General features: G+C 42.9%; 1 long non-coding RNA gene across 1 annotated transcript in view; it reads right to left on the bottom strand.

Moving 5' to 3' along the window:
- LOC311519500 overlaps nt 1–21042 on the bottom strand; it is a 208062-nt gene that overhangs the window by 159630 nt on the left and 27390 nt on the right. The window contains exon 2 of the long non-coding RNA XR_014711291.1: nt 19566–19684. This is a non-coding gene — a long non-coding RNA (uncharacterized lncRNA). The remainder of the gene's footprint in view (nt 1–19565; nt 19685–21042) is intronic.

Below are 21042 nucleotides of genomic sequence, written 5' to 3' on the forward strand. Positions count from 1 at the left end.
AAAATACCCCAATTCTACTGCTACCAGAACTTCTGTTAAATCTAGTAAGTTAAATGTGGGCAGACTTAGTCAATACTCAACTGGGGAAGTCTCTCTGCAGCTGTAGGTGGCACTCTTCTGAGTTTGTACCTACTTAATGCCCCAGTATGGTGCTACCATGTATTGGGCTCTTTTAAGATGTCATCTTGCGGATAACATTTGAAACCAAGGTCCTCGTTACTTCTACCCAATAAAAATCACATGGCATTTGTAACCAGAGAAGGTTGTTAGCTCAGATATCATGGCCAAACTCCAAAAAGGATAATTGCATTCAACTGTACCTACCTATGTTCCCACAGCTATTTCAACACATAAAGTTAGTCTTAATTCATCTCCTAACATCTGTTATTTAATATTACTGGTGTAGAACAGCTGCCACATTCTGCCCAGAAGAGGCTGAATTTCACAATAGGTGAAGTAATCCCTATATAACCAGTACATAGTAGCTTGTCAATTTATTTGAGACCCTTAGGATGAAAGATATTAAGGATGAAGTTTATGGGTGTGCAGAGAACCAGCACAAGACCTGTTTATCACTTGAGTTCCGTATAGACTGTGTGCGGTCTCTTTGTCTTGGGGTGAATTTTGTCCTCCACAAACATAAATGAATTCATGTTAGTATTATTTGCGACCCTTCTGCTAGATGTCAATGGTAGCAACAGGGGATGGATCTGATCTGTCTGGGGGAAGAGAGGGTCCTCTTTCTGAAATATTTTTGAGGCCCCTTCCAGTACCATAATCCTATTCTGGTTCTGAAAAATTAAAGTAAAGTCTCCCTGGTCACCGTTGCAGGTGGCCTTTTCCCCAATGTGTAAGCACTCAGAGTCCTTTGGAACAGGGAACCACAAGTTTGTTTGTTTTTTAATTTAGAGAAAAGAGGAAAACAAAAGAAACATAAGAAATTGTGCAACCTCAATCAAGAGCGCAAAGAAGTTTGATCCATACGAGAGTTGCAAATACTAATTGTCCAGCATATTGAGTCCAGAACCCTTAGCCCTACCATGAACCCAGATACCTGAACCCCCATTCTTGCATGTCCAACTAGATTCAGTAACAGTCAGAGGCAGCAAGGGTTGGCTCTCCTCTTCCAGTCTCTCCACTCCAGAGAAAACAACTATACTACATCCCACTCCAGCATGCAGTTCAGTGATACCAGATCGGCTTCTGCTGGCCTAGAGGGCTGGAGTGCTGTGAACTCAGCACTGCAATCATTGGTTTGCTTGCTGCATACTTAGCTTTGCCACTGTTGGTCCAATCAATCCTTGGTGCAAAGTCACTTTATACTTGCACCACTGCTGGTCCAGTCTCACAGATGCACTCCATGTAGGGGCAGAATCTCCACTGGGGGAACCCAGAACAAACCATCCCCCTTAGATGTAGTCCATAATTCTTGGGATAGATTGCCTAGCCTCTGTGACACAGCCATTGGCCTTCTCTCTACTGAGCTTGAATTTCATTGCCATCCCAAAGTCCACTACCTGTACACTCAGGGTGACCTGCATGCTCTGTACAATCCCTATGTCCTTTCATGTGTACAGTAATACTTTACCATTTATAGAATCCAAATTCCAACCACAGCAAGAAAACTCAATAGGTGGAATTATGGATAAGCAACATTATAATTAATGTAAATGGACCTGGCCAGAGATTGCTTTTCCCCTTCTTCTCTATAGAGGGAGCAGAGAGTCATATCCTTCTCAGTCTTTACATTGTTATTTAACATTCCTCTTAATAACCTAAACCACATCTTAGCAGAAGAACAAGAGCATATTAGAAAGCCATAACCCATTCCCTCCTTTCTCTCCCCTGCCCCCCCAAACCCCCAATATTCTGATATTTGTCTCTCTAAAGAGGCCTCTTAAAATGGTTGACTTTGGCAATAATATTCTACTCATGGGGACGTGTTCTGCTGCCAGTGAAAAGTAAATCAAATATTAGTTATAAAAGAAAAGGAAAAATTAGAATCATATGTCGTTTTTCAAGTTTATTTTAATTTTTACTTTGAATGGGTTTTATCTGTTTAATGTCTGAATTATTGATATTTTCTGTTGTTCTGTTATTTTATCTATTCCTTTTAGTTATAATGTATTAGTTTCATTTAATTAAATGTCAGACTGTGGAAGTTGAGTTCCTAGACTCCTTTGAAAAGCCCACTCTATATGTTAGACACCCTATGCATTATATTATATATTAGCCATATAATGTAATATTATGACAATAGGTTGAGATTTTCAAAGCAGTGCAGGGGATTAAGACATACATCTTCCATTTAAAATGAATGGATAAAGTGCGGCTAAATCACCTGCACTGTTTTGAAAATCTCTGCCACACATTCTATAGCCTACCTATAACTCTAAATACGTAGACATAGGTCACGATATAGATAGATCGGAGGTGAATCAAGTCTGGTTAGAAATAATAAGCAGAGGCAAAGTAATGGACCAGAATCATTTATAGCTCCACTGGGAGCTGTCTATGAAGAGGAAATGCTTAGTACTGGCATGAGACTGAGGCAAAATAAAATTCTTCTATTTAGCACTGGTATCCTTCACCTGGATATGACGGCAAAAAAGTGCAAATAAAAAAAGACATCAGAATAACAAATAACTGCAGAGAGTCACTCTGGACCTATTCTGAAACAACAGAATACGCTTTAAAAAGCAGTAAAACCAATAAAAATCCAGTCATCTTGAAAAAGGAGAGTCTTAGCAGCAATAAAGGCAGTCAATAAAGAAGCTCTCTCATTTAAACATCAAATGCACATTGTTTTGCAACACCTGTTATTCAGCCATAATAGCTTTCTTAACCTGTCAAAGTGTTTAAGCTGAGGAAAAGAAATGGGCCTCCAGCTGTGCACTTCGGTGGAGAAAGCCTGTGCAAAGCGATATTAGTTTAATGAAATGTGTACCGATTGTAATTGTGGTAATAAGAGGGCAATTCCCCAAGGGGCAGTAGGAAGGCGGTGAGTGCAGTCAAGCAGAAAACAGAAGCTACAGATTGGAGAGAGAGAGAGAGAGACAGAGAAGCAGCCGGGAGAAACTAAAATCCTGTCAGTGGGCCCCTGCCTTCCCATGTGCTTGGATATAGTGGAAGGGGTTAAAGGATTCACCTTCTCAGAACACTAACTGACCCCTTAGCAAATCTCAAGCAGAGTTAAACCCAGAGCTGCCTGTGCGCCTCCTCCACAGCTACCGGAGAACTCCTGGAGAAGGAGCTATCTAGACTTGTGAGAACAGCCCAAGTTGCAGATCATCGCGGAAGGTGTATAACATGCACGTGTAAATACAAGCCAACAATGAAAGGTGGAAAAGGGGGACATGCTGGGCCGGGGGCGGGGGAGAAAGAAAGCAAAGGGATAGTTCACCATTCCATTTACTGGCTCATGTTGTGGTGACTCAGTGCCAGAAGTTCCTTATGCCATGATGAGCATTTCTCTGGGAGAAGGGAATTTTCACTGCTCCAAAGTAAAGCATACTGGGGGCTGGAGGGGAGATCAGGAGGAAATGAAATCAAACATCTGATGGGGCTTTACATTTGAACTGAGAGCTTAAACACTGTGTTTAGAGGTTACTTTGCCCCCCCCCTTTTTTTAAACCACAGAGACAGATCAGACTCAGTCCTTAAAGGCCTATTGGCTTCAACTAGAGGCACTTAGCACCTCACTGGGTCCATTTGAAAGACAAGTCCAAACCACGGCATTGGCCAAAGCATGCACTGTTCACACACGTACCTCAAACAGCTACACAACTGCCCTCACTTGATCAAAATGTTATAATTATATGAGCAGCATGAGTCTCCAAAGCCATTTTCTTACTAACTGAATGTGCCATCACTGACAAGACCCAGTGATGAACCAGCTCCTAAGGGGAGGAGACAGATTGTTCTTAAGAAGCTGAAGAAAAGCCAGCAGCAGCCCCGAGAGAAGTGAGAGACAGAGAAGCTGTAGAAGGAGAGAATAACTGGGGAGAATAGTACAAAGGTATGGAGAGACCCAGAAAATGTAAGAGAAAATAGACTGGAGGGAAAAGAGAACAGAGATAAACCCCAGTAGGTGAAACAGAATGGTTGGGAGAAGCTGTGTGGGTGAGAGGAACCGAAAGATTATTGGGACTCACAGGGAAAGAGAGAGGAACAAAGACATCAGGGGAGTCTCACACAAGGGACTGAAAGCTAGAGTGTCCAGAAAGCAAGTGTGAAAAATCAGGACACTTTTTTCAGGGGGAAGGGGTATAGTTGGGTATATAAGACAAAGCCCATAATGTCAGGACATCTGGTCACCCTATTGAGAGGAGTTATTTTTGTGGAAGTATGGAAGGGGGATAACAGAGACCAAAGAGGTCTGGAGGTGGACCAAGGAGAGGGATGGAGGGATTGGAAGGCAGAGGAAAAGAAAAATGGTGGGGGGAAACCTGGGGAGAAAAGGAACGAGATAGGGGACTGGAGAAGTGGCAAGCAAAGGAGAGCTAGGGAAGAGGAGGAGAGAAAATAATGAAAGGAGGGTAGAAGAATAAAATTATATAAAAAAAACCCTGGCATGGTATGTATGAGAGAGAAGACACTGAAGAAGAAACCAAGAGAAAGGGATACACAAATAACTACAGAAAGCAAGGAAAGGGGAACAACTTTAAAATTAGACAGTCAGTGTATTTATAGGTTTCAGAGTAGCAGCCGTGTCAGTCTGAATCCGTAAAAAGAAAAGGGCCACAACTACTCCTTTTCTTTTTAGTGTATTTATACAGTCACGTTTCTACATCTTAATTTACTTCACTGGAAGAAATGGAGGACCTGAAAAGAAGAGAGGTGCATTTTAATGTGGGGAGAATCCTCAGGCTAACTGCTGTATGTGGGGAGGAGGGAGAGCATTTTTGGCTAGATCATGGCTCAGGCAGACGAATCTTTAGGCTGCGTGTGGTACATGCAGTATATGGTGCTCTTAATACTTGCTTTTGTCTAGCTAACTATGGGCCAGCTGATCAGATACCCTTACTTAAGCAGCACGTTACTCTGTATGTAGGCCTGCTGATTTCTGTATAGCACTCATGGAATAACATGCTACCCACCATGAGCAGGGCCAGATTCTGATCCCCTTGAATAAATATCTCTGGTTAGGATCTGTAGTGTGCAAAGTATGTCCTATAGTGAGAATAAGGAAGTGAAAGGAAACACCACACACACTCATCTAAGGTATAACTGGCAAGTTAACCAGGGACATCACTGTTCCAGCCCTCTTTATTTTCAATAGTGACCAGTCTTATTTTTGCTCCCTTTACATTAGAGCCAGCAGAAATTGTCTTTGATTATTTAGGGACATTAGAGAGCAGTGGAGCTGTCTCTAGGTTATCAGATGACACTTGAGAAAAGCTTCTTCCCTCCCCACCTCAGGAATAATATACAATGCGATGGCTGTAATTAGCCAGGACAACGGTGAGATCATGGCTATAAGACCCATTGAATCAGATGGACTATATTGGCCCATGGATAAATCTATTCCATTGTCACAACCCTCCTTGCAACATCTGTTCATAACTTTGGTGAGGAAAACGCTTGAACCAAATCTAATTTGGGCAGCATAGCTAGCAAAACTTTTAATTTGAAAGGGATTGCAGAGTGGAGGAGGGATATGAAGGGAACATTCTCCTCAACTCAAATCTTTTTTTTTCTTTAAACAATGGTTTAGAGAATTGTTCAGACTTCCCCAGCTGAGGCCTCGTATTGTGATGTGACACCATCACCTTTCATCAGTCATGTTCCCTTCTGATCCGTGATATCATGTAGAACAATATGACTGATGCAACCTGACACACCATGTCACACTGCCAGGCGTGCCAGCTGGGAAACTATGGGGAAAAAAACAAGCTGAATAAAAGGGCAATTTTGATGAGGAAAATATCTATTTTTGTTAGAAAGGTTCCACTGCCTGCAAAAAACAAACAAGGAAGCAAAGAGAAACAGAACAAAACAGAGATTCAGGCTGAGGACCCCTCAAAGAACAAATGCTCTCCTGTTTTATTAGCTGGTTTGGCAGACCCTTTGGTATGGAGAGGAGGGACAGAGTGATGCAGTTACCCCCACTCTCTGCTGTTTCAGAGATTATGTTTTTCTGCCTCTGCAAAAATATGAGCAAATTTAGCATTTTAGAAAATGAAAGACTAATATCCCTGGCTTGAGACACATAGGATGTACACGCACCCATTTGAGGAGAGACAGCTAACTTTACTTCATTGTGACATACCTCGGTTTTCTGCAATGGACAAATAAGGACTTATTTTTACTTGAGATCCGTGAAAGAACTTTAACTCCAGATTAGTGATGCAAGTCTATTCTACTTCACCACCGAGTACCCTGCAATAAGTACCTATCAGACATTATCTATTTTATGATGTTTGTGGGTAGCACATTGGTTGATAGGTATTTAGCTGGAGGAGGGAGGTAGGTGAGAGAGTAACAGGGATTTTTGTGGTTGCTTTCCATGAACATTCTAGCAAGTGAGTTTGCTTGCAGAATCATCAGGGCTTCAGTGCATTCCGTCTTTTAACAACCCCTTAGAGGGCCACTACACAGATGGGAATCACTGGATTCCAGGTTCTCCCACTGTGGCCCCTGCCACCTCTGACTAGACTTTCCAGGAATGGGTAGTAGGTTCACTCCTGCCACACAAAATGTCCTTGAAAACATTAATTTCAGCCCCAGACTATATTAATTTTTCCACATTTCCCATCACTCCCTTGGGCCCCTGGGAGTCGTACAGCCACAGGGGAGACCCAGGTAGCATATGTTCATGGGTTCACAAACTCTGTCCCCCTTCTCCTCCCTGAGGACATGCTGTGAGGGGAATCTGCACAAGGAAATCCCTACATGGTTTTCCTTGCAAAAATCTCCCCACCTGCAATCTGGGCCTGGGTTTGAATACTTGAATAAAGACCTCCAAAAGGCAAATGCCTCAGCTAATCATGCCTCAGTTAAGGCCATTGCAGCTAGTCACAGCAGTGAAGAGAGCGCTGCTAAAATGATTTCACATAGCTGAGGTAGCTACATAGACACTTAGGTCTAGTCCACACTTCCAACCTATATCTAGGGTGACCAGCAGTCCCGTTTGTAAAGTGACAGTCCCATATTTAAGCCCTCCTGCAGGTGCTCTGACTTTTTCTTAAAAACGGGCAATTGTCCTGTATTTTCTCTCTTCCCCTCATCAATATTGACGGATCCTGCTGCTGACCGGATCCCTGCTCACCAGCTGCCCACCCACCAGTGCTGAGTTGGGGAGGGGTCCAGTGGCCAACAACAGGGGGGGGTGTGCAAGGCTGGTAGCGGGGCAAAGCTGCAGCATGCAGGACCAGCCACTCCCCCTGCTAGTCCACCAGCGCAGCCCCTGCTGTGTGCCGGCTTTTGGCCTGCCGGGTCCCGCCCCCCCTGTCCTGTTTCCATCCGACACTGGCTGCGCACTGTGAGCTGCAGCTGCTGGGGAGTGCGGGCAGGCGCCAGGCAGTGGGCAGTTATGTGTCGCCTCTGCTGCCCACCCAGTGGCCTTTTATGTGCTCCCCTTTCTGTCCTCTCCCTGCTTTGCCCCTTCACCCCTCCCCCCCAGCCCCACTGCTTCTCCATATCCCCCCACAGCAGGGCATGTCCCACTCGCAGCGCTGTGTGGAGAACCAGCCCCCGGTCGGAGTGCTCAGCTCCCCAACAGCCTGGCCGGCAGGCTCCTTCCTTCGCCCATTGCCTCTGGCTGGGCCGGCACCCGGGAAAGCCCAAGACCATCCAGACCGGGGCGCTGACCTGGAGGAGCCAAAGCCCCACACAGCACTGGCATGGGGAAGCCTCTCTGCCCTTCAGCTAAGCTCTGGATTGGCAGGGAAAAAACGATTTCTAGCCTGTTCGTGCCCCAACCCTGCAGGCTCCACAGCAGCCCCCGGGCAGGGGCTTAGCACCCTCTTCACCTACCCCCCAATCCCACCCTGGGTCCTGCCCCCAGGGAGCATGGAGCTGCTCCATCCCCTAGGCACCCTCCCCTGCTGAGCCACCTCTCTGGCCAGGTTTGCTGAAGCCCCTGCAATCAGGTTCCCTGGGCCCTTGTGCACAATGCATCCTTATGTCTTAACCCCTTCCTGCCTGTGCTGTATCCAGGAAACAGGAGGCAGCTGGGTTATGTCCGTGGCCAGCAGCAGCCTGGAACTGTTAGCTGCCTTTCAACACTGTGGGCAGGAAGGGGCAAGCTGCTTCCAGCCACGGGGGAGCAAGGGAGGGGGAGAAGAGAGGAGCTCTGCAAAGACACGGGCTAGCTCATTCCTTCCCTCCCCCTCCTCCCCTGACGCTGGAAGCAGCTCCCATCCCTTCCCTGCCGCACAGTGCTGAAAGGCTGCTGCTGGTCATATTTTGGTGTGAACCCTGGCAGAAAGCCGGGGGAGGGGCATGTGGCCCTGCGCACCTCCCCTCGCACATGTTGCCTCGGGAAGGTACTAGCAGCGACAGGTCCATCCCAGGGGCCCAGCCAGGCCGAGAGCCCCGGGCAGGGATGGTCTGGTCAGTCAGGCACCCCCCCACACACACACACACACACGTGAGAGGTGTATAGGAGTGTGTGTATAACCTCTCATGTGTCACCCTTCCCCGGGTGAACCCTAAAGCCTTAAAGATAAGAAGGTAAATAAAAGAATCCAACTACGCATTACTTTTTAACAGGGGCTCAGTCAACTTGATGTTAATTTGAACGTTTGTACTGCATAGTTCTGACGGATTGTCATTGAACTCACTTGAATAGGAGTAATTTTACCAAGTGTCCCATATTCAGCATAGAGAAATATGGTCACCCTACCTATATTGGTATAACTACTTCACTCTGGGGTATGAAAAATCCATACTCCATAGCAACAAAATTATGCCGACCTAGCCGCCGCGCCCCCCCCCCCCCAATGTAGACACTACTGCCTCTCAGGGAGGTGGATTAACTAAATTGACAGGACAGCTCTCTCCCATTGGCTTAGAGCATCTTCCTTAAAGTGCTGCAGCTGCACCGATGCAGCATTTTAGGGGTAGACTTGCCCTTAGTCAAGATAAGGCACATCTGCAGCCCCCCGCCCAACTGCAATGTGCAAGCAGTGCTTATTCCTTTCATCCTCTCCTTGTTGGTTTCTTTGTTTAGCCACCTTGCTCGGCCACCCTTCAAAAAAAAAAAAAAAAAGTCCTGGAAATTGAATGTAAAGGTTTGTATTAGGGCAACACTAAGGTTGAGAAATCAAACTCTCAGATGTCAGGAAACTCCTAAATGTAATGATGCTAGCACAACTTTAAGCTTCATTTTACATGCTTAGCCACATGTTCAAAAGCTGAACCCCATTTTTGCACCCGCATTTGTTTGGCATAAAAAATGCTACCACTTAGATGCCTAAATGATGAATTGTGGACTCAGTTAGATACTTAGATATGGAAGTGACAGAAATTGCACCTGCTAATAATCACCAGTACAAAAATAAATAGTGATAAGATCAGAAAACGTCAGGCTGAAAATTTGGCCCATGGCATGTAGAAATTTCTACTGTTTTCCTTATTAATTATAAAACAACATACAGAGATTAAGCCACACAGAGGAATCTAAACTGTAAAATTCACACCACATGCAGTGTGGCTAAGTTAATGCCGCAGCACAGACTTTAACAAGGGGAATTTCAAATTTTTAAACCCTTCATTCTTCAATGTTAAAATTTCATTGACACTAATTTTTGCACTTAATAAGCATGAAACTGAAATATCAGGAAAAACAACAAATCTCTGTTCCATCCTCCCTAAATGAAACACACCATTGTCCAAAACTGCCACAGTGTGCAGCTTGGTTCTGACAGCAGGCATTGCTATCCAGCCCTTCTCACTTATCATTTGGCTTTGGATAGTTCGAGCTGCCAATGCCAATCACTGAGCAAGAGGTGGCATCTGCCCATCAGTGGGTCTGTCTGTACATGTCTATCTTCCAGGACATTTCTTTTTCTTTTTTAAAGGCCAATTTGTTTAACCATAATCCAGCCAGCCAGCTACAGCTGTCAAGCCTGTTCCAAGGCACCGTTTCCAGTAGAAAAATAAGACAATGGAAAAGGGGAAATCTATTTAAAAAAAAAAAAAAAAACACAGAAGCATTAAACTCTGGCTTTGTCTCGGGCTACCCCCTGCTCAGGGACTGAAACAAGCTGATCGTTCACTGCTGATATCAACAGATTTTTTTTAATAGGCTTGTTGCTGTTTTGTTTTAATTGATTTTGTTGTTAATGTTAATATCACATGGTTTGTAATTTGTTGATGACCCATAGTTACAGGCAGGGGTGGGCAGGAGCTCAAATATCTCTCCTCTCTTCATTGACAAATTCCTGTCCAGAGAATTTTCAGCAGCCTTCTTTCAAAATTAAGGCCTGAATCTTCTCAGTGGTAGACATCCAGGTCTTTTCCTTGCTACATAAAAGCTTCTTTCAAAAGAATTTGGGCCCTGACCCGATAAAGCACTTATATATGTGTGCTCACTTTGCAGCACGTGAGTAGTTCCATTGACTTCAGTGGGACTACATACATACTTAAAATTTAAGCATGTGTTTTCACATGTTGTTAGATCAGGCCATTGGTGACTGTGGTAGGCTGTCTGCCCTGAAGACAGAACAGAACATGTACAAAGTAGGCATCAGTACTGCATGCATGACGGGTGCCTATCTTGGCCAACACCCTGGGGATCGAATCTGGGATCTTCAGAGATAAAGCATTAGCTGCACCAGCTTGAGCCAAGGGGCAAAGCTCATATCATCTACAGATTGGGCAAGGGAACCTACAACATACACTCACCAGTGGGTTACACAAGCTTCCTGTGGGTGGTCCCTATCAATGCATTTCAGTGCTGTTCTGGAGGGTTAAGAGGATGTTCTATCAACTTTCAGCCACTCTGCAGAGATTGCCAATACAAACCAGTTGTGGTGGTGATTTTGCCGTGTGGAACAAGTTCACTAGGAACAGGCTCACCACCAAGCGTATTATCACACAGTCTGCTAAATAGTCATCCTGGTCAGTTACAGTGTTCCATCGTGAACTGAGCAATTGCAACAGACACATGTCCACGAAAAGTCAGCTGAATTTTTAAACAAATTGTGTTTGTGCCCATTCAATGTGAATATTGTAGCAAACGAGTTTACTAGCAAGAGCAATCACTAAAACAGAGAATTTAAAGTGAAAATTGCAAAATATTCTTAGAAATCATGCTTGAGAGTTATCTGTGACAGAGGCCTGGTCCTAAGTGACATGCTCATCAAAGAATGTTAACATATTATGTGACTTGCCTATCCAATAAGAAAAAGCACAAATTGCAAATATTGAATAATCACAATTAGCTTCTTTCAATTATTATTTCTAGAAATTATTTGGCAAATACCTATGAATGATAAATAAGTTGCAGAAAATGGTGATTCATTCACACACAAAATAAAGAGGCATTACGGATTGAATAAATCATTTTAATTTTTTGCCCATCTCTAGATATTACCAATTACAGAGGAGTTAATTGAATACTAAATATCAGGGGGCGGGGAGGGAAATAAATACCATGGCTACTTATTGTTGCTGGTTTTTTTGCCCAAATATTCTGGAAGCAAGGTGGCAGACTTGGGCCTGTTTGGAATAGGAGAGGACAGATCTGGGTAATACTGGTTAGAATAGGCCTGGAAGAGGATGATATTCAGAACAGGTTTCAAGGTTCAAATATCAGGACCCCCAAATATGACCATCATCTCACTCCATCATTACCCCTGACTTGGGCTGATTGAAGCCAGTAGTCTAGGTTGAGGCATCTAGACAGATTCATTTTTGTTTTTCCTTCTCTTCTACAAATGTTTTGCCCTTTTTTCTTTCTTTTATCCTTTGTAAAAATCTATACTCTAGATCAAGTGGTTTTTTTGTGTGTGTTTGTTTTTTGGCAGCCAATTCATCTGCTTCTGTATTTTGCACTAGACTGAAATGAAAATAAAGTAACCTGTCTGAAAAATATGAATGTGTGTCTGTGGGCCAGAGAGAGAACTTGACGGACAGAGTTGTCGACAGTATTATGTAATTAGTGAACTATTTTTCCCAGGTTGTACTACTTTTTTTAGTCCTATTCATTAGCAGAATTACATCGCTCATTTTACATTCCAGAACTATTGCTCAAGGCAAACAACAAATGTGGCCCCAGAGAGAATGCTGACTGCCAGCATACTTGTGTGTTACCTTCCTCGTCATTAAGCCATTCACTCTTCTCCCATTCCACTGTTTATGTCACTACTTGGATTTACTTAGCCTTTTCCTTTAGAAACCTGGCTGTCTGTAAGTCTTCTCTCCCTGATTCCCCATTTTTTTAAATTTTCTTTCGTACCAACAAATGCTACACAGCAGATTCATTCATCTCTACCACCTTATCTGGTGGAGCATACGTTTCTTTTCTTTGAGGTCAGATTAACTATTCCTTATAACATGGCACAAAGAAGAAATGTGTGTTGGCGGCAAATTCTGCTGCTCTTAGCCATCATTTCTGTCAACTGCATTAAGCCAATTTAACATGCTTAAACATGCCTTTTGTCAACAGCAACAAAAGCAAAATGCAGTTGAACTCTGGTTAATAAATCATCTTCTGGAGGTAGAGAGACTGGCTGAGAAATATGATGCCAGACAGTTACTGCAGCTATTCTTACACCAAGGGGGAAAAAATGGAGTAAAAAAGTTCAATCAACTTTCTGTCATTTAAAGAAAGTACTCTGGAAGCAATAAACTGTAGTTGTTTAAAAAAAAAAAACAAAAACCACACAGATAGGATGCCTGAATATCACCTTTCATACTCATTGAATTCACTCATCCCTAATCAATCATATCCCATACTGAGAGAACTAATGGTCATTCGATTAAACCTTCGCCTCTTGATACTCTCTTCCTTTTCCCTTTGTTTATTGACATTGCTGCCTGCATTCAATCTAATTTAGGCTCCAGTGGATCAGAGCGTGGGATTAGAGCCCAAAGCACCTCGGGGCAAGGACTTCTCAATTTATTTGTCTGCAAAGTGCCATGAATGCCTGGGATGCTGTATAAATTAAACTATAAATAATTACAATAGTAATTGATAGTGAACGCATTGTCGTAATAAGGTCAATTGCCAACGTTGTCAACTTTCACAATTTTATCGCAAGTCACATATTTGGTGGGGGTGTTTTTTGTAAAGTTCCAGTACCTGGAGTCAGGTGATCATGAGAGAACTGCTGCTTTAAAAAAATAGAAGTAAGTTTCTAGCCCTCCTGGTTACAAAGCAAACATTGAAAACATGATCCTAAAGGTTCAAAAGTGAGTAAGCAAATAAAAAGTACCCAAGATTTATTATTTTTTTAAAAAATTATTATTTTAATTCCATTTGATGATTCTATAGGCCTCAGTTATGATTTTTGATTGCTTGGGGTGGACAACATAGGAATTTACCCTGTGCAGAGGACAGGCACAAGGTCTAGAAACCACTTAAGCCCAGATTCAGGGGCTAGAAAAGTAGTTAAAAGCTACTTTGGCCTCCCCTACTGCCCGTTCTCCACTGAGAGCAGCTTGGCTCAACCAGATCAGAAAATCTGGCCCATAATCTTTAGAAAGTCCATTCCCCCTGTATAACCCTCAAACCAATAACCATGAAATACACTTTCAGCACACCGTTACCTCTGCAACATACATGAATAATCATGTTCCACACTTATCACTAAGGGCCAAATCATCACATGGGATTTTTCTCCCATACTGTACAAAATGAAGCAAATTAGAGTGAAAAATGAGGGGAAAATGCAAGTGGAATAAATATTTTACAGTGTGTCTATAATCTGTACTGTGTATCCAAAAATAATTAGAACAATTAATCCATATTTAGAATATGGATAAAGCCAGTGCCAAAGGGGAAGGAAGAGATGAAAATTATTGTAACTGCCTCATTCTTGTCCCAGATAACCCATGTGAGAGATGTACACAGAAGTTAGTCAGGGTAGGGAGCCATTACAGCTGAATCACAAGCCCTGCAGGGCAAGGGCTGTATGTGTTCCAATTATTAGCGACATGGGAGCATCCAATACTGGGGGGTTCCCCCAGCAATGACACTCACTCACAGAGGTCACAAAAAGAACAGCATTCCTTACACCCAATCTGGCTGGGATCATGAAGGTGAATTCAATGGAGTTACAACAACAGAGAAACACAAGCAGAGGTAACAGGGCTGACACAGCCCTCCACTGACAATGAAACTGTGTGAAACCCATCAGTAGAGCTGGCTGACGTTTTCCAGATGAATAGTTTAGTCACCAAAAATCCAGTTTTGGGTTGACCAAAAGTACTCATGAATATGGGTTAATTCTGGAGAATGGTTTCAGCAAAAAAGAAAAGAAAACTAAGAAATCTTTCAACTTTTTATTTTGAAACATTGCATTTCGGAATTGAGCTAGATTTATTTTAAAAGGGGGTGGGGTAAAAAAATGAAAAAAGTTGTTTTGGGTCACACAAAACATTTTGTTCAACCCAAAACACCAAACCAAAAAAAAAAAATCAGTTATTCACTCCACTCGCCCCATGAGTTCTCCCGGGTCCCTCCAAGGCAATGACACTGTGTCACAAAGCCCGTCTCACTCAGGAATTCTTATGACTCTAGGCTGAGGCTCCCCACTTTCCTCTGGCTCTTTCCTACTCAGAGCCTCACCTCTCCTAGCCAAAAGCCACCTTACTCAGGTCTAGCCTTACTTCGGCAGATTCCAGTGGCTTCCCTGCTCCCCTCCAGACCAGAGATGCTGTCCAGCCTTTCCAGACAGCTCATATCTTTTGTTTCACTCACAAAGTGATCTGATTGGCTGAGGAAAAGGACTCAGATGTCTATTAAATGTCAGTCTTTGATAAGTCCCAAAGCTGCTGCAGCTGAGCCCCTGATGGAAAGAGACCGTTATTTTGTGCTGTTTGGAGCTGGTCTAGCAGCTCCAGATGATGAAACAATCCTTCCCACCTTACATTTTGCTGGCTATACAGCTAGGACATGAAAATGGCTCCAGTGCATTGTTAGCACAGATAACTGAACTGGTTTCCAGTAAATCCGCAGGACTGCATTGTACCCATGCTGTGGATTACCTAAACTGTGCCAACTACCTGGGGTCACATTGTATCTATGCAGGTTACTTTGCTGCATTCCTCATATGTGCTACATCCCCTTGTGAGGATTTTAGGCCATGTCTCTTGACCATTCTGTACTAAACCTACCTCCCAAAACAGGTCCTGTTCTCTGAGCTGAAAGAAGGGTACCATAACGCGCGTGGACAACAGAAGCATTATAAGGACTTGCTGAAGGACAACCTAATGTAATGTTGACATTGATACTTGGGAGACACTTGCCCAGGATCGCTTAAAATGGAGCGAAGTCCTACATGATGGTCCCCTGCATTTTGAACTCGGTTGCCGACAAGCCGTAGAGGTCAAGAGGTGCAGGAAGAAGGACAGACTGGTCTCCGGTCATGGTCAACAGTCTCCTGCTGAGCCTAAAAACATCTGCCCTCATTGTAATAGAATTTGTGGTTCAAGGATTGGCCTTATTAGCCAGCAGAGGACCCATAACTCCCATGGAAGATGATCATACTTGGTAACCAGTGATCGCCCATCATCATCATCATCACTAAACCTGCTCTCCTTCTGGGGTTACGATGCATCATGTTTCGCAAGGGTTCTAAGCAGTGGAAACTTTGTATTCACTCTTCCCCTTCCACAAGTTGGCCCTATACATTTACCATTTGGCCTCTACATTAACAAGTGAAAAGCAGATTGTAAGGTAAGGTTTTAAAGGATGCCAAGTTAGTCTATATTAAATATATTCATTTCCAAAGTCCCACAATGCTGATTGGATAAAAGTTGGTATTTTATAAAAGGAATCATCAAAGAAAAGGATTTTGGTTTCATCTGCATGTGAAACCACTTGTATCTCTAGCTGCAGATTTTCCCCTCAGCTGGTCCCTTTGCAGTTTGGAACAAAATTAAAAATGAGAAAATGACATGAGCACTGATAAAAAGAAAAAGAGTCAAGACATTTAATAATCTGCAAGCTCAAGGCTTTTTCATTAAGCATCTCTCCTCTTGTAAATACAGCACTTTCACGTATTTAATCCAGGGAGAAGAGTGTGTTTTTCCCTGCAGTTTGCCATTCCCTTTTTAAGTGTATCACAGCTTCACTACAGAAATTATTGGTGCTACAAAACTGAGAGATTCCAAGCAGGGCAATTATTTTGGTACCTACCTGCAGTACCTGAGGGAACAACAATTCACAAGACTAAATCAGCATTTCTAGAGATGAATTTGAAAGCCCTGTCACCACGGAAGCAGAACTCGGAGAAGATGATTTATAGTGGAGGTCCACCTACCAGCTGGGGGGAGATGTGCTTATATATGATAAAAATCAGATGAATTAGAGCTACATATGATATTACTGGCCCAGTTTCCAATCAATGCTCATAAAGCCTTTTGTACAGCTTAGGAGAAAGGTTTGAAATATGGTTTTACACACCTCTGTGCTTCCATCTTTCTGGGGCACTGTGCACCAGGCTGGTCCAGTGTAAACCAGAGCAGGTTTACATCTGGCAGCTGGGGATTCAGCAGAGTTAAGAGTGCCCCAGCCAAGCGCACTTTTCTTCTGTGGCCAGTAGTGGGAGTTAGCATAGTAGCTACTGTGCCTCCATGATCAGGAATCCTCCAGTGACCAGATACACCAGGTTTAAAGTGTCTTTGAGAAACTGGCCCAATAGTTCAGACAGTCCATTCTCCCAGCCCCAGTCTCAGTTTCCCCCCACCCCCGCCCCACAGTTAATTAAGTGATCGTTGCCCAGTTGTACATCACTCATTCAACATGGATCTGTCTGTCAATCTGTGCTCCAGAGATGCCCCAAAATGACCTACAGCTGCATAATTGTAGCAGGCCAGTGTCTGAAATACACTAGTCTATGCTTGTCCACAGTACCCACCTGAAGCGTGCATGATTATGGGCATTGTTATCCACCCACATCATTTTTACGTGATCAAAGAAAACATACAAATGAGGGGAGAGGCAGACACGTTTCTAGGTCTTACACGCTGTACTCAGACAGATCTCATTTAATAATGCAGACTTGCATAAAGGGTTCGAAGACGCCGCAGAGGAAGTTACTGCAGCAGAGGGACACCCATAAGCCATATGTCATCAAGTTACGGCCTGTGCAGCTCCCAGGGATCAGTTTACTGTGGTTTCCAACAAAAAAAATGATAATCACTAGGTCAGCCCAGTGTCGCATGGTTCACATACAGTCTCTGACCTATAGAGCACTTTATACACAGACAGTACGTGTGTACTGATGCATTACGTGGTCTGAAGGGCAACGTCTAGAAATGCCATTTCCAAGGCAGAAGTTCAGCTGCACCTCAGAGTGATTTCTCAGCCATGTCTGTAAGGACTACGCATACGAAGATCACCGTAGGAGGACAGTGCCATTTAATTTCCCTCTCCCCACTCCTGGCAAAACACAATCCAGGATTCATTGGGCAGTTAGAAAAACAAAATCTGCCCTTACACTGCTGTAGAGTCTGGGGCTTATTGATATTGTTCAACATTAATTGAGATCAAAGCTGGAATGGCAAGGAGCTATTTTATGATGCTTGTCCTATGTCAGTCAGGGAAGGTTAGGATAGATGGACATTTCAGGTTCTCAGCTCTAAAATCCAGCCTTTGATGTCCACTTTTAATTAGGGTTACTCTATAGTCAGTTGCCTGCCTAGCCTAAAGGACATGTATTGGGATGGCAGCACATTGGCCAAGAAATCATCTACAGGTTTGGCTAGCGAACAGCTGGATTTGTGTGGGTAGTCTAGACAACACTACATTAGATGCCATATTTCCTGCAGGAAGTTCTCATCCTGTGACTAAAATGCAACACAGACAACATATTCTCCTTATATTATGCCACACCTGTAGTCACTAATGTGCCAAAATACAATAGCTGAACAGTCATGAACCCTTAGTTCAACCAATTACACAAGTTCTGATTGCAGAGAGCACTTGGGAGGTCCATGAAAAATGTCATTATAGTGACAGACAGGGAAAGCATTGGACACAGACCCATGACAGGCTGTCTAATATGTTCACAGATGATGCAAGATGACATAAAAACCCCAAACAGAAGTTGTACGCTTATTCTGAGAGGAGGACAAAAGGCCAAAAACATATAATTCCAGCTGGTCCCCACACTTGATATTATGTTTATCATTCAGGAAGAAAGGGCATGGAGAAGGGGGTAGAATTTTGAATATACTAGCTCTGAATGATATCTTCACTGCTGATTGTGTGGTCATGAGCCAGAGTAAGAGCACAAAAGGATTGCCTTTCTGTTAGCCACAGTCAAGCAATCAATGCAAGTGTATCATCACAGTGTCACAACCCTTATGATTCAAAGCCTGTTAGCAGAGCTCTCTGAGGCATTTACAGCAAACCTATGTTTTCGTTTGAAGGGTTATTAACAAATCCACTACAGTCTGTCTCCATGCTTCTGCTGAGCAACTTGTCTTCCTCAGCAGCACACGCTCAGTTCAAATATCAGTACTGTATCTATGGGGCATATGTCATGGTAGCTTAGAAATGAAGATGTAGCCAAAGGAAAAGTAATATCCTGGGTTTCTGAATCAGAATGTGGGTTTGTGGCAGCAGAGTGCCCAGACATCCTTGTAGTCTCGGCACTAGTAGTGTGATTTTTCCTGGAAAGTGTCACATTTTTTCAGCTGAGGTTACTCTGCGCACACCCTTACTGACTGGAGGTAAAGGAATTTGGTGGGTATTCTGGTCCTGGCACATGTCTGGTGTTATTGGAATCATTGTCCCTAACTAACCTTTCATTTTGCTCTCCATCTCTGTCAAAGAATTATGTATTTTCCCTCATCCTGTTTAGCTGATGTATGTATTTGTGAAGAACATCATGTTCCTTTGGTAGTGCAGATCAGGTACTGCTAGAAAGCAGGAACCCTCACAAATAATAATAAGAAGAAATAAAAGATAATTGGTCTGCAATTTTCATTCAAGATAAGATTTTCAAAAGTGACTTAGCAGTTGGGTACTCAATATGAGGGGTGTTCAGATCTGGGATTTAGATGTGGGTCCATCTCTGTTGGAGACATAAAACTATATACCTTTATTCCAAGGGAAAAAAGCAGCACTTCAAAGGGCACTAATCTATACTGCCATCTGCATTCACAGTTCCCATTGCCCTCAGTGGGAGTTCCACATGCAGAACAATCACAGAATATGCCATAGAGGGTCTGGAGAAGAGAACTCTGCCTCTACTGTCTATTACACGTCTAATGAAATGTTGAGCATAAGATTTTGCTTTCCTGTTGATTGTACCGCTCTGTAATGGTTTATATATACCCTAACTGTTCCACAGAACTCCATATCCACAGCAACATGCAGTTTAACTTTTCAACAAATACGGTAATTATATTCATATTTTCAACTATATTATAACAGCACTGACCTCCAGGTCCAGAGTTATTTCCTGGCTTGCTTAAAGGTTTGGTCCTCCACCTTGGGTTTTGATCTTTTCCAGCTGGACATTATCTACCAGGAAATGGCCTTCCTCCTCAGTCCTTGTTGCTTAAATGGAAAATGGATTGATATTAAAAACAAGCCCCCTCTCCCAAGTAAAAGACTAGGGGGCAGTTCCTCAATGGGTGACTTCAATAGAGCAATGGTGATTTATATCAGCTGAGGTTCTAGTTCCATTCACATTTGCTGCTTCCAGTGACAAACCCTCAACAAAACTAAGACAAGTGTTAAACGGTACACAGAGTAAACATCCAAAGGCTACATCTCATTTTTGTGCACATGCAAAATTTTCACCCATGTTAATTTGCATGCCAATTCACTGAATGTGTGTCCCCAAATTGGTCAACTAGGCATGTCATGATCATGTGTGTGTTTTTAAAAAGCCCTTTAAAAAAAAAGTAAACAGTATGTATCTTCCTGGCTTTTTTGTTTGTTTTGTTTTTTTATGGTGAGATGTGACAGGGTGGTCACAATCATAGTGCTTTACAACTACTACTGTATATTAATTGATAAACATCAATACTGCTACAAGACATAGACCAAGAAAGAACCTGCCTCAGAGTGCTTAAAATCTAGAAAAGAAACAAAGACAAACATGTACTGGCAGGCCCAGGTGAAGAAGTTACTTTAGATCAGTGGCTCTTAAGCTTTCCAGACTAATGTACCAATTTCAGGAGGCTGACTTGTCTTGCATACCCCCTAAGTTTCATCTCACTTAAAAACTACTTGCTTACAAAAGTGTCACAGCACCCTATTATTTAAAAATTGCTCACTTTCCCATTTTTACCATATAATTATAAAATAATCCAAATGGAGTATAAATATTGTACTTACTTTTCAGTGTATAGTATATAGAGCAGGAGAAACAAGTCATGGTATGATATTTTAGTTTGTATGGACTTCGCTAGTGCTTTTTATGTAGCCGGTTGTAAAACTAGGCAAATATCTAGATGAGTTGATGTACCCCCGGAAGACTTCTGCATACCCCCAGGGGTACACATGCAACGTTTTGAGAACCACTGCTTTAGATCACATAAAAAAAATGTTTCTTTTTTTCTGTTGTGAATGTTGTGGTTAAAGTGGGTCCGAGGGAGGCTTTTAAATGAGATAACAGTGAGGCCTGGGGCACTGGGATTTGGAGTACATTCATGTTTACACTAACTGTCAGAGTTAAGCAAATTTGAATTTTCAAATAAATAGGTTTCTTTACAGCAATTCTCAGAACCTCTTTTGCTATAACAGACTTGAAAAACTGCCCTCTAGGTCATACTGTCATAACCCTACACCCATTTCCACCTCTCTGCGCTGTATAAATTCACGTGGCCACACCTCATTTATTTTAACATTCCGACCTTTCTTCTCTCCAGTTGACCTCTGAATAATTTCAGTCAGGCTAAATCATTGCA

The sequence above is a fragment of the Lepidochelys olivacea genome (genome assembly GCF_965140295.1).
Source record: "Lepidochelys olivacea isolate rLepOli2 genome assembly, chromosome: 4".
NCBI lineage: Eukaryota > Metazoa > Chordata > Testudines > Cheloniidae > Lepidochelys > Lepidochelys olivacea.